Source organism: Labrus bergylta, chromosome 9 (genome assembly GCF_963930695.1).
Source record: "Labrus bergylta chromosome 9, fLabBer1.1, whole genome shotgun sequence".
NCBI lineage: Eukaryota > Metazoa > Chordata > Actinopteri > Labriformes > Labridae > Labrus > Labrus bergylta.
Window position 1 is genome coordinate 10934388 of NC_089203.1, and position 12825 is coordinate 10947212.

Here is a 12825-nt window from a genome sequence, read left to right on the forward strand (position 1 = left end):
TTGGATCGTTCCAATCTGATTGTACTCTCAAATATTTTTGAGGTCTAACGAGCGAACATTCAATAAGAATATCAGTAGAGCTTCTTCGTAATAATAATAATTTAAGATTGATGCACATTTTCCAGACACATCCTCCACCTCTTGTGTGTGACTATGTTGAATTCCAGTCGAATATGCACACAAAACAGACAGCATGACATCATTAGGAGGGCTCCTGACTCTTTCCAGTGTTTCTGTTATTGTTATAATTCTATGAAATTACCACTTTTCTAACCCCCCCCCCCCAATGCAAACACACACACACACACACACACACACACATACACACACACTCTCTCTGTAAGAGTCCTTCATCCACGCAGCATCCTGGGATGAGTGGGTGAGTTTGATTCCAATGCCACGTTTGAAGTCTACCCACTAGGGTGTGTGTGTGTGTGTGTGTGTGTGTATGTGTGTGTGTGTGTGAGTGTGTGTGAGTGTGTGTGAGTGTGTGTGTGGGGGGGGCTGATTGGTCAACGGAAAAGTCCTCTCTTCATTGTCTTTCGGTATCGAGATTGTGGATAAAGTGGGTTGCTTGGGCCTGGCAGCCAGATAACAGATAACAGAGTTTTAGGTGATGATAAGTATGTTTGGAATAATATGTGCCATGTGCTTCCTGACGCTTTCCAGTGAGTACCCTCTGAGTGTGTGGGCACAGATGAGAGGACAGAAGTTTGTAAAGGTGAAATTCTAAGAATGACTCAGAGAGAATTAAAAGAGTGTTTTGCAGGTCATTGTGTCTGTCTATGAATGTGTGCGATGTATCAATCAAACTGAGCATGAGGTGGATGTCGGATACCTGTCAGACATTGATATTAGTCATTTCTGTCTGGGTGGAAACTTTTATGGTCCCATTGTGTCCTGAGAGAGGTCAATCAGCAATATGGGCCACATGTTAACAAATACCTTATTTAAAACTCTGCTCTTCACTCTTGGGTTTGAATTCTTGAAACTAAGCAGTTCCTTCCTGTGAAATAGGTTGTTGGCCACTATTTATTTCACAGGAACAAAATAGGATTAAAGAAAAAAAGTTCCCACAATTGACAAAGTCAATTATTTAATAAAATCATGCTTTTTTTCTGAAACATTTAGCATTTTACAACCCTCAGATTTATTATCTTCCAAACATTGAAAACATTTCACTGCATATCTTGCAGTTGGAAGAAGAAAAGGAGTAGCAAATTGTCAGTCTGAAAAATTGACATTTTGAAAAAAATAACTGAACAGATCAAAGAGTGTTCAGCTTTTCTTTCTTGTTTGATGTCTACCAACACACCTTTTCCTTCATTTGTATACCACACATTGATTGCCTGACTACCACCCAATACAGACGGTGGCTTTATGACCATAACACTCGATAAAAAGGAAGAAGACTCATAGAGAGGCCATTTAACAAAAGAGAGTAAGCAAAGATTCACTCCTGTTTATCTCAAGCGATGCCTCACCTGCACGCCCAGGTTAATGCCCATAAAAGGGTTTCCTCCAGCAGGAAATGAGGGGGATCACAGGTTACATGGGCGTGCTGATTGTGACAGCCCAAGAGTGAAGCAATGGGAGTGGTGATAAGAGAAAGGAGCGCTATGTGAGATGGCGCTGTACACCTGAAACCTTTGGCATTCACCTTGTTGCCTAGCAAACCAAGCCATAATAATGACTCCGTGTTGCAAGTACTGTTACTGCGTGATCTGACTCTGTGTGTCATATAGACCTCCCTCTCTCCACCAGGTGGTGTGCCTACCTGTCTGTATGAGTAGATTGCACGTCATGTCCTGAGATTGCTTCAGCCAAAACACTTGTAAATGATATTCATCAGACATTAATAATCAAGTTCAACATGACTCACCTGTACTACATGTGTTTGTAATTATTGATATTGGCATAAGGCTTAATCACAGTGAGAAGCTCTAGATTATAACCAACATATATATAAACTGACTGAAAGAAGCTCAGAAAGAGATGTTTTCATTCATAGTGGAAATCATCAGTCTAGACTAGTCTAGTCCCTTTAGTGTCCCAGACCCCTCATGTCTAGGGAGGAAATTATTACTTGGAATATGAGTCTTTGCTCGTCTTAGACCAGGGTGCACATACACCATACACAAAAACACACTCGCATTATCCAGAGCTAGGATGAGGTAGCCAGATAATGATGTCATAGCATGATCACTTTAGCCGTCGTCCTCTTCCTCGCAGGACCTGGGTAGCAGATCAATGAGGAATGGAAGGAATGAAGAAGAGAGTGAGAGCGTGTGAGGGAAAACTGAGTTATCGAGAGGGACAGGCTCTTTACTGCTTTCATCCTGAATCACTCAGAGCTGATGACATGTCTCAACTCTTATTGATACCAGCCATGTCAGCTATTTGCTATACTGCTTCTTGGCTCAACTTGGAAAGAGATATTACACACAGAGGCTGCCGCCAACTTCAGAGAGGTCTGGCAGATATTAAAGTGAGAGAATCTCCTGGGAATCAACCTTTGGTCTCGTTCTGTGATTAGGTCCGTTATGAGTTGGTGTGTATGGGTCACTGGATTCTTCAAGCATGACGTGAAAGTAATGAGTCACAGCAGGGTGGCCTAGGCCTCACGGACTGCAGACGTTAATAAAACAGCTATTAGACATAAGAAGGGAAAGCAGTCACTTTAATGCATTAGTCTCTTTAACTGTATAGCTGCTTTAGCATCAAGTGGAGTGTGTGGAATCTCAAACATGGTCTGAAAAATCCATGGTATGCTTAGAGGACTTGAGATCCTGCAGTACAGTACAGGAAACTATGCAGCGTCACAACAGGTCAATGCAAGGGCAGCACCAAACAGGTGACAGAGATGCTTCAAGAAACAGGGATAGAAAGTGACAAATTTCCAGTAAGGGGATGGTACAAAGGCTGATGTAATATTTGTTAGCTCTATTCATCATGTTTAGTGATGATTGATTAAGTGGATCAAAGTTTACAGGTAGAACATTTTGTGAATCCCACAATGTGGAATGTCCATGTTCTAACTTTATATAAATGAAACCAATTTTGGATTTTAATCCCAAAGTTATTTGGGGAAGCATTTTGAAAAAGTTTGTTTTTTCTGAAAAATGGATCGTTTGTGAAACAGTAATTTTTTTTTTTTTTTACAAATAGGACATTTATTTGAAGATACAGTTATCCAGCTTTCTTTAAGGAGAGTTGTGTCATTCTTCTTCTTGCTTTATTTTCCTCCAAGAAAATGATCATGCAACTTAAGTAATCAGGCATAAAATAATCATCTTGCCGTGGACATGTCCAAACTACTAGGGGGAACTGAAGAACTGTGGAAGACATTCTCAATGCACACACTTTAGAATTCACATACTGTAATACTGTAATTTCATCCATTTCAATAGAAATATACTCTTTTAAATTGATTCAAATAAGTAGACATATTTAGGTTTTTTACATTTATTTTTAACATCTGTAGTTTCCTATCAATCTTACAGATACATAGATTTGTTGTTGTAAGTGTTATGGTTGTAAACTCCATTTGGGTTCATAGTAGAAATTCTTATACAATACTATTATCTTACAACACTCAATGGTGGCTCATTCTTACTTGGTTTTCTGAATTCCAGATTTCTGCACCTTAATTGCAGGTGTGATCCCTTTGGACTGTATCGAATAGCCAGTGTGATCCTGGTGGTCTTAGTAACCATAGTATTAACAAGACTAGACAAGCAGGAACAGTAACAAACATTGTTATAAGGAGGAACATCAACTTAATAGTTTTGTTGTCTGGATAATTTGTCATGCAGGTGGTTGCCCATGGATTGTTGTGGTAGGTATCAGATAGTTGTGTGTGTAATTTTCAAGTAGTTTTTTCCACCCTGAGCTAGGCTGATGCCTTTTTTCCAGGCAGTATTTAACACATGAATTTTGTTACGTGAACCGAACACACGGTGTGTTGTTGTTTTTGAGTCTTAAGAAGTCACCCATAATCTCCAATTTGAGATAAACAGAGAAGTTCCACAGTTATCATACAAGATAGAATGGAAAACCTCTCATGGTTAAAAGTCAGCTCTAACAAGTCTTCAGGTATGTTATTATGTTAATGGGCGGAGGTACGTTGTGATAACAGATTAATGAGCTCTCGGTCATACCTTCCCTTCAGTACTAAACGGGATTGCCAAGGCAAGTCTAAGATATGAAGTGATAGGTCATCTAGGTCCAACTTAGGAAAATCAACAACATTAGAAGTCAAACAAGTCTGTTTGTGGAAAATGTTTGAGATCTTGGTGACTTACTTGAAGCATGGTTGCTGGGTGGCAAACAACAGTCAAAACAAAATCGAGGATGCATACAATTTATCTTCACAGATTGCAGTTGACTGCACATATTTCCAATTTCCTACAATAATAAGTTAAAATGTATAATGTTGGGGGGAAGTAAATGTTGTCTTATTTCAAATATTTAAAGGTACCTTGTGAAGTTGTTGACCACTAATTCTGCTAAAGAGCAATGTTTTTGTGAGCAGGCTGCAGTTTGTTTGTACCAGTCATGCATACAAGGAAGTATATGCATGCATGGGAGCTTGCAGGCTGCATGATTAAAATTCCTGATGCCTTCATGGCATACCACTGATCGACAAGTTGGCAGCTGAAACATTCACGGAAACAAAAGGTGTAGCAATGTGTCGACAAAGGAATGATATAAAAGAACACATTGATTTGAACTTTATAGCATTAGTGTTATAAAAATGCTTTGTAATGTTTTATTATTTCATAATTGTAAGTTTTGTAGACTTCAAGGATGATTTTTGAATGAAAACACTTTTTATACAGACATGAAAAACTACAATATGCCCTTTAAGATGCCACATTAGCATATCATGAATTAAGCATTTATATCATTAATACTTGGCAATGTGTCAGTGGGTAATTGCAGCAAGGTAACCATACAATCAATACTGAAGGAACCCTAGATATGACTTTTGTCAGATGTTAGCTTAACTCACTTTGCAATGCACTTGTCTTTGTAGGTGAAAATGTGCGGTAAAATTCAAACAGCAGCATTGGAGAAAAAAACGGAAGATTTGTTTGGGTGATTGTTGTGCTGCGAGTCAGAGAAGGCTTCCTTTTGTTATGGAGTGAATAGAAACTCTCACACAGTCAGATTCCATTCTACCAGCACGGCAGCAGCATGATAGGCTTCTTCTGAACTTTTCTCAAAGAGTCTCTTGTCCTGTTCTGCCAGATCAAAATGATTTCTCCCCTTTGAATACCTCTGTAGTCTATTTTCAGACAACAGCTCTCAGATTTGATGGTGGCACAATGTCCCGTACTCTTTAAACTTTAAATTGACACATGTTTGATCTAAATGAATTGTCTGTGTTGACAGGTCACCTGAGGGAACTGCCATTGTTCTCCTGTCTGCACCACATGAGGCAGGTGTGGTGGTTCAGTTAAATACCTGAGTAAACTCTCCATTGCACTACTAACATCATAGCCTCTCTGCTTGCGTCACATACTGCGGTCACAACTGGCAGCCATCTCCATTTCTCCTTCCACAACCTCCATTCCACAGTATCAGTGCATTTAGACACAGAATTTAGAGTTTGGACGGAAACCATGGCAATGACTTGTTACAACAGCAGTGACTCGCCACCACAGTACAGTCACCACAGTGCTGGGCAAAGCTTCTGTAGACGGCTGCAGAACCACAGTGTTTTTCTCCACTGGTCTTTTCAAAAACGTTTTTCTCTACAGTTTTAAAGTTTTCTGACTTGTAAGTTTAGACCACCTCTCATTGCAAAATGTTTTCTAACTCGTTTTCTATGTAAGATATATTCTACACCCTGTCTGTTGTGAATTGAATCTGGAAGTATTTATTTTGGATGTATATTTAGCTCATGAACACCGGCCCGGGTCATGCCAACCATGCTAACTAGCTGGGGCAGGCCTATATTTACAGAGGCCTGGGCATCCATCATCGCAGTGCAAAAGCACATACAGACAGAGAGCAAGGAAGGGAAAGTGTGGCCCATCAATCACCACTGTCCAATCCCAGGGCTTGCCTATTTAAATCACCTCGCAGTATGACCACAACAGTGCCACAGGTCACTCTCTGCAACAGGACCTACAGGGTAGCGTTAAACAGCTGATTACTTACAGCATTCGTTAATAATCATAAATTTATACCTGTGCTCTAATTGCATCTAATTGTATTTTTTTTAGCATGCACATGTGCGTGCATTCCTGGAAACCCAGAATTGACCATGTCTGAAGTGTGTGTGTGTGTGTGTGTGGGGGGGGGGGGGGGGGGGGGGGGGAGCTGATGATAAAACCTGGGCTTTCTGCCCTGGCACACTGCACCTGAATGACATCACTCAGACACACAGACAAAATAACACATCAACTGTCAAATACAGAAGGGATAGACAGTCTGATGCTCCAAATAGATGGCTAGACAGATAGGCAGCCTGCAATGACAGATAGTGTTAAAGTACACAGACAGACAGGCACAAGGTCAGAGAATGACCGACAGACATCCTGACATGCTGTGTCACAGCTCGAAACAGAGGGGCAATGAGACTGTTAACCTGCATTATGTGTTTGTCACAACGTGTGGTGCTATGTGGTAGACTGCAATGGATGGATGATTGATCCATACAATGGTATATGTCTTGGTAAATCATTATTCAAATAACAAATATTATTTTTTATTACCCGGCCAGTGAAAGTAAAATAGTGCATTGTAGTATTTTTATAATTTGAAAGGGTAGACATGGAGCAGAAAACGTCTTCAAACAATAAAATGTGTCCATATGCGACCACATATCCAATTTCATTGTCATTTTTGTGCATATATTTTTATTTCTTGGGTGATTGTCAAAGAAAATTTTGCTGCGCATACAAGTTCATGTCTGGGAGCTGCTCCGGACAACCACAGTCTTCTGCTGCTGACCACAAACAGTCCCAATGGGGCAGTTGGGGGCTTAAGTACCTTGTTTACCACAATAACTATTGTCAGTTTAGATGACAGTGGTCTCATCAACCCCAGACATCGCAGTCACAAGTTAGCTTCTAATCCAGCACCAAGTTTGCATACAAATTGCTGCATGGCTGTGGTACTACGTGTGGACGCGCATGTTTGCTGGCAAAGGCTGCAGATTGTATTTGTTGCATCAATGCATTCGCAGCGTGGGGCTCTGATGGCTCGGCATTTTCCGTGTGGGGCCAAGTCGTTAGCACATTAGAAGGTGAGAAGAAACCTGCCATGTAGGGACATTTGTCTGTGAGTTTAGAAACACTGAAACCCAAGCAGCCTCTCAAATCCTCCCAACTGACTCCCTCTGGGGTATTAATAACACGCCCATACGCTCACTCCTGTCCAACTTCTGATAAACAATGACCTCAAGCTAATTTTTATTCTGATGAGTGCTAATAAAAGGTATCATTGCATGCCAAATACTTGGGTCATGATAGTCTGAAAGGCACATTGATGCTGCATGCATACTGTGCTTCAAGATGAAAACACTCTTTGCACACAGTGCATGGGGTTCACGTTCATGCTGGGGTCAAGTCTGGGCTGTGATGAGGGTATGTCTGTGTGTTCAGTGTAATGACATCATGTAAATGAACACCTCTGCTACCCCGTCGTTCCTGACCATGTGAACGAGCCTGCTTGATGGTGAGGTCACGACGCTCTGTGGATTCTTGGCTTGTCATTGGGGTATAGCTGCTAAAAGCAGAGTATGGGGGGGGTTTGGCTTTGCATGCACACTATACTATCTACTATGGTTTTTCCCTTCGCAGGTATCTTTTTATTAAGTACACCTACCTTTAATGGACTGTCTGTGAGTGCATAGTTCTTTAGCTTTTTCGTTGCTAAACTGCAGAGCAGGTTGCCTATTTTTAGATGCTCTGTGGCAAAAAAATGTGAATGTAACATATAAAGACCATGGATAGTCTTGGCAATAAACTTGAGCCACAGCTGCTCCACCCGGTGAGTACTGTGTTTTATGGCCTCAGGGCTATGAACAGAGACAGCGGCTCAGATACATAGGTGCTATAAATCGTGCATGTGTTGATGGCTGTAATCTGTGAGGTGTTTCTCGCCGTCTCAGGAAGCAAAAGCACGAGGGGGAAAAAATACAGAAAAGATATAAATAAAAAGTGTATGAAGTTTATTGTTTACTGTTTTTATTCAAGCTGTTATTTTCCCCATTGCATTTCTTTGTAAAGCTACTCCAGCTGTGCTTTGGAAAAGTACCAGATTGTGGTTCCTTGAAGACGGGAAAGCCTTCGCTGCATTCCTGAGTTGTGAGAGGGGCAATCATTCAGTGTGATGTCATGACAGGTTCATAGGTTTTGCTCATGTACATGTCCAGGCAGAACTCCTATGTTAACACCTCACCACACACATTAACCTGGACAGGAAGGTTTTATTTCTTCCACAATGAAGCTTTAGTTTGATAACAGCATTGTTACTCAAGAAACATGAAAGAAACGGATATGATTGATGAAGTTGTATTTGAACAGCAGGGTAACCATTTATGACACTGTCTTACTTAATGATTTTACAAGTTTTTTTTATGAGTGAGGCTAAAAGGCCGTATATTCTAAATTTTTCTTGACAGCTGTTAACATCGATGAGCATGAATATCTGCTAGAAACTTTTGTTTTCTGGAGAAGTTTTTTAATTGACTTTGAGGATGTCCTGCGTTTACTCCATAAAAATCTGAGTTTCTTATTGTTGTGTGTGTAGAATATCTTAAGAACTGTAAGAAGGATCCAAATGAATTCATATATTTTTTTACTAATATTCATGATCACGTTTTGCTAATATTATTATATATTTATACATATTTAACATATTTAAGATATTCTATAAAGAAAAAATGTGTAGACACATTCTGACATGATTTTATCAACGTAAACTTGAAATTTATGTTAATTTTTGAAAGCAATGTATCATTTTTTTCATGTGGGTGTTGGGGGGGGGTCAGCTTTTCTTAGATTCAAGTGGGGGGGGGGGACTGTCACTCCAGAGAGTCTTGCTAGCAAATTTCCATTGCTATGCTAAATTAAATGCTTAGCATTAAAAGCCTTCTGGAAACTGCTTAGATGAGATTTAAGAAGTAAGTAAAGTAAGATTGTTAAAATTGTCAATACCTGCTCATTCATTGTGTATTGCAACTTTCAAGCATGCTGGGATGGTAGCTATAGGAAGTGTGCTGCATGTGTCACTTTTTAACATCTTTTCTATCCCTCATTATGTCAAAATAATCCTTACAAAGAAAACAGTGATATATTGTCTTAGAAATAAAAACTTTGTGGAGTGCTGGTTTGTCTAAAATTCAAGACAACAAGTGACCAGCATAGGTGGGAGACTCTTTGCAAATTGGTGGTCCTAATTGGCCACTCCAAATGTTTTGGCTTCAGTTTAGGTTAGCTGCTGTGTCGTCCATCTTTTTGTACAGTCCATATGATGAACAGGTTAGCATGCTGACATTAACATTTAACTTGGTGTACAGATGGAGAGCTGGCACCTGGAGAGCATGGCTGTTAAGATCTGGTCAAAACTGGTCTTGTTGTAAAGCTGCTCATCTAAAGGGTCACTACAGGGGGCCAATAACATCAAAAATTTTAAACTCGTAAAATGTCCTGTGTGTCAAATATAAACACTGATATTATCTGAATGCGGTAGCCATACTTGCTTCATCCCTGTGGTTGGCTCCTGTGTGTCAGCTATTCATCAGAATGTCTGCTGGGATTGTTGTTGTTTTTTCCAGTATCGTTCACCTCAAACAGACTATGACTGTCTTCCACACATCCTCCACATTTTTCACATAATTCATTCAGGTGCAGCTTAGACCTCCGGCATATTCCCTCCCTGCAGGACGAGAGTGTGGTCTATGATAGAAAATAAACGTTGCTTTTCATCATGGGAGGCACCACTCAGTCAAGGAACCACAGGCAGACAGACTTGTCTTAATATAAAAAAAAAATGTTTCCCCTTCTATTTCCACACAATTGTGCTCCATACATTTATTTTATTGTGTCTTGTAAAATAAAATAAAGGAAACCACACTGTCCAAAAAAGTCTGCAAAGTCTAGAGTATGCTTATGTTGGCAAAATGCACCATTAAATTGCTGGGCTTGTGAAAAACACTTTTTGTCTCAGGGATTCCCCCTTTCACACACACTTACACTCTCTGCATTTTATCCAGTTCTCCTCCTGTGCCTGTGTAACTGGAGCTGACTGTCCAGCCTTCCACAAAGGACAGAGAATGTCACAACGATAGATCAGACTCTCCTGACCTTCACACAATGCTTCTTTTCAAAGTCAAAAATGTCTCTGCATGGGAGTGTGTTTGTGTATGTGTGTGTGTATGTGTTTGTGTATGTGTGTGTGTGTGTGTGTGTGTGTGTGTGTGTGTGTGTGTGTGTGTGTGTGTGTGTGTGTGTGTGTGTGTGTGTGTGTGTGTGTGTGTGTGTGTGCATGTGTGTGTGTGAACTAAGAACAGAGAGCATTTGAGAGACGGTGACTACTTAGGTTCTGATCTTATTATGACTTTTTTCCTCTCAGACAGATCTGAGATAAGTGAGTAAGACATAGAGATATCGGTGATGTCTTTCTTTAATGGACCACACAGACTCCATCAAAATTGACTTCTTGATACTGCCTCTTTTAAGTATCAACTATAGTGGGGTAGTATAGTTTTAGTGTCTCAGGAATGCAACATGACTTTCCAATACAGAAACTGTGTTATGAGCTAATCCTGCTGATGTCATCAGTTCTGTGAATTTATACAACACCCCAATGGTGCAAGGTCCGGTATGTGCCCAAGAAGGCTGCCACGAAACAGTGTTACATAGGTCAGTTTTCAGATATGTTTGTGGTTACTGGGCTTATTTGATAATAAGTGGATTTAAAGAACAAAAAAGAAAAGTCTTAAAACAAATCAAAGTTCCATGGCTACAAAAGCTAAGAATAAGGAAGTGGTTGTAACCTTTTGAAAAGGTTTCTTTTTCAAGAAATGAAACTACATGTTGGGCAGAGATTTAAAATAAGATACAAGGCAATACCAAAGTAACCACAACTAGCAACCTTTCACTTTTATTTCCTCAGCATCTTCCTGTTTTGCTTAGCCCCGGATACTGTAGAAATTGGATGGATGGGTGGAGGACAGTATCTTCCTCTTTTCTGATCCCCTACGCCTTTCCACCCATTGATCAAGTTTATCATTACAGTGTTTGATTTTTTTAAATTCCCACCTTTACATTTCAACGTTGGCAGCAGGTTGACTGTAAATATTTTCCAAGGAAGGCCTCATCAATTATATGGCCTTCACACTTGCAGAAAACTCCTGAAAAACTCCTGATATTTGCCTGAGGAACTGTATGTGTGCACGCAAACAGTGTGCACCTTTTCTGGTCGTCAGTATGTTGCTCTCCGCTCTTTTGTTGATAGTGTGATTCCGATGAACTACACATAGCATTGATATAAAGGCGGGACTTCCATTATCAAGTTTGTCGACAAAACTGACGTAGAAGAAACTAACCTACTACTTGTTTTTATTTATTTATTTTGTTACATTCAATTAATTAAAAGAATGTATTAACCATAAAGAGCATTTTTTCAGCAGACTTAAAGGTCACTACCAAGGGAAGCACAAGTGCCCAGAGAGACAGCTTCCGTAACCTAGCAACAGTAAATGCAGGGGAGAAGCGCTCAGTAATTGAGGTTATGGGCACTGCCAGTGCAATAGACTCTGTAAATGGACACATGGCCAAATTAATTTCTGGGCTGCTCTATAGATAGTTCTATCTAGAAAGCTGAGATAGCTGTTTGTGGCACAGGTATGCCCAGTAATGCTTCCAGTGGGTGTGCCTGAATCCACTAAAACTACCTGAATCACTGGGTCGTCCTGTTTCTCCTAACCCATCCCTCAACTGTAAACTGATGGAGCAAAAAGTGAGGTTGGTTTTTCTCTACAGCTAACAACAGTTAGAGCCTAGACCTGTTGTGTAGCATCTGTATGAATATTCACTATCCACAGGCCTTTAAGGGTGTGACATATAGCTGCACCTGGAGCAGACTTTACTGTGGGTTTGCTTTCATTTGGCCTCCACTCACTGATACAAAATGCTATATGAATTTACATTGAGCTGGGTTTCTTAGCTTAAGTATAGCTTTTTTTTCCCCCAGCTAAAATATGTGAGGTGACTGGTAGTTGGAAGATTTCCAAAACTTTGATGGGCATGAAAACTCCCCTGGTTGACTCATGAGTACAATGGATGAGGTAATGCACTACAAAATGTCTTTGTGTTCGGGTTTAAAAACAATAAAAATAAAAAGTTTGTGGAAAAAATAAAAAGACATCCAGTAAACAACATTTTTACTAAAAAAAAGATGGAAGCTACTGATTAGGATGGGTGGATTTTACTTTTTTTTGCTTATTTTTTGATAAATGCTACAAGTACACCGGGACTTTGGCCTTCTCACTTTGCTTCTAACTTTAATTGCATTCTTATCCAAATAAATAAATTGCTTACTTTGATGACAAATTTCACCTTTTTATGTAGAACTAACAAACACTGTATCTATGAAATAAAGTTGAAATATGTAGGACTTGTGTTTATAGTTGAAAAGAAAGTGTCCTTTACTGTTTATCTCTTCACACTTTACCAGACCTAAAAGCCGTAAAGCAGTCTTTGGTTTTATTCTAAACGTGCAACTAAGAAATGGATGAAAAACAGATGGAAATGAAATAGTGTTTGCCCCACCTCTCATTTTTCTGTTTCTCTGTCTCTGTATCTC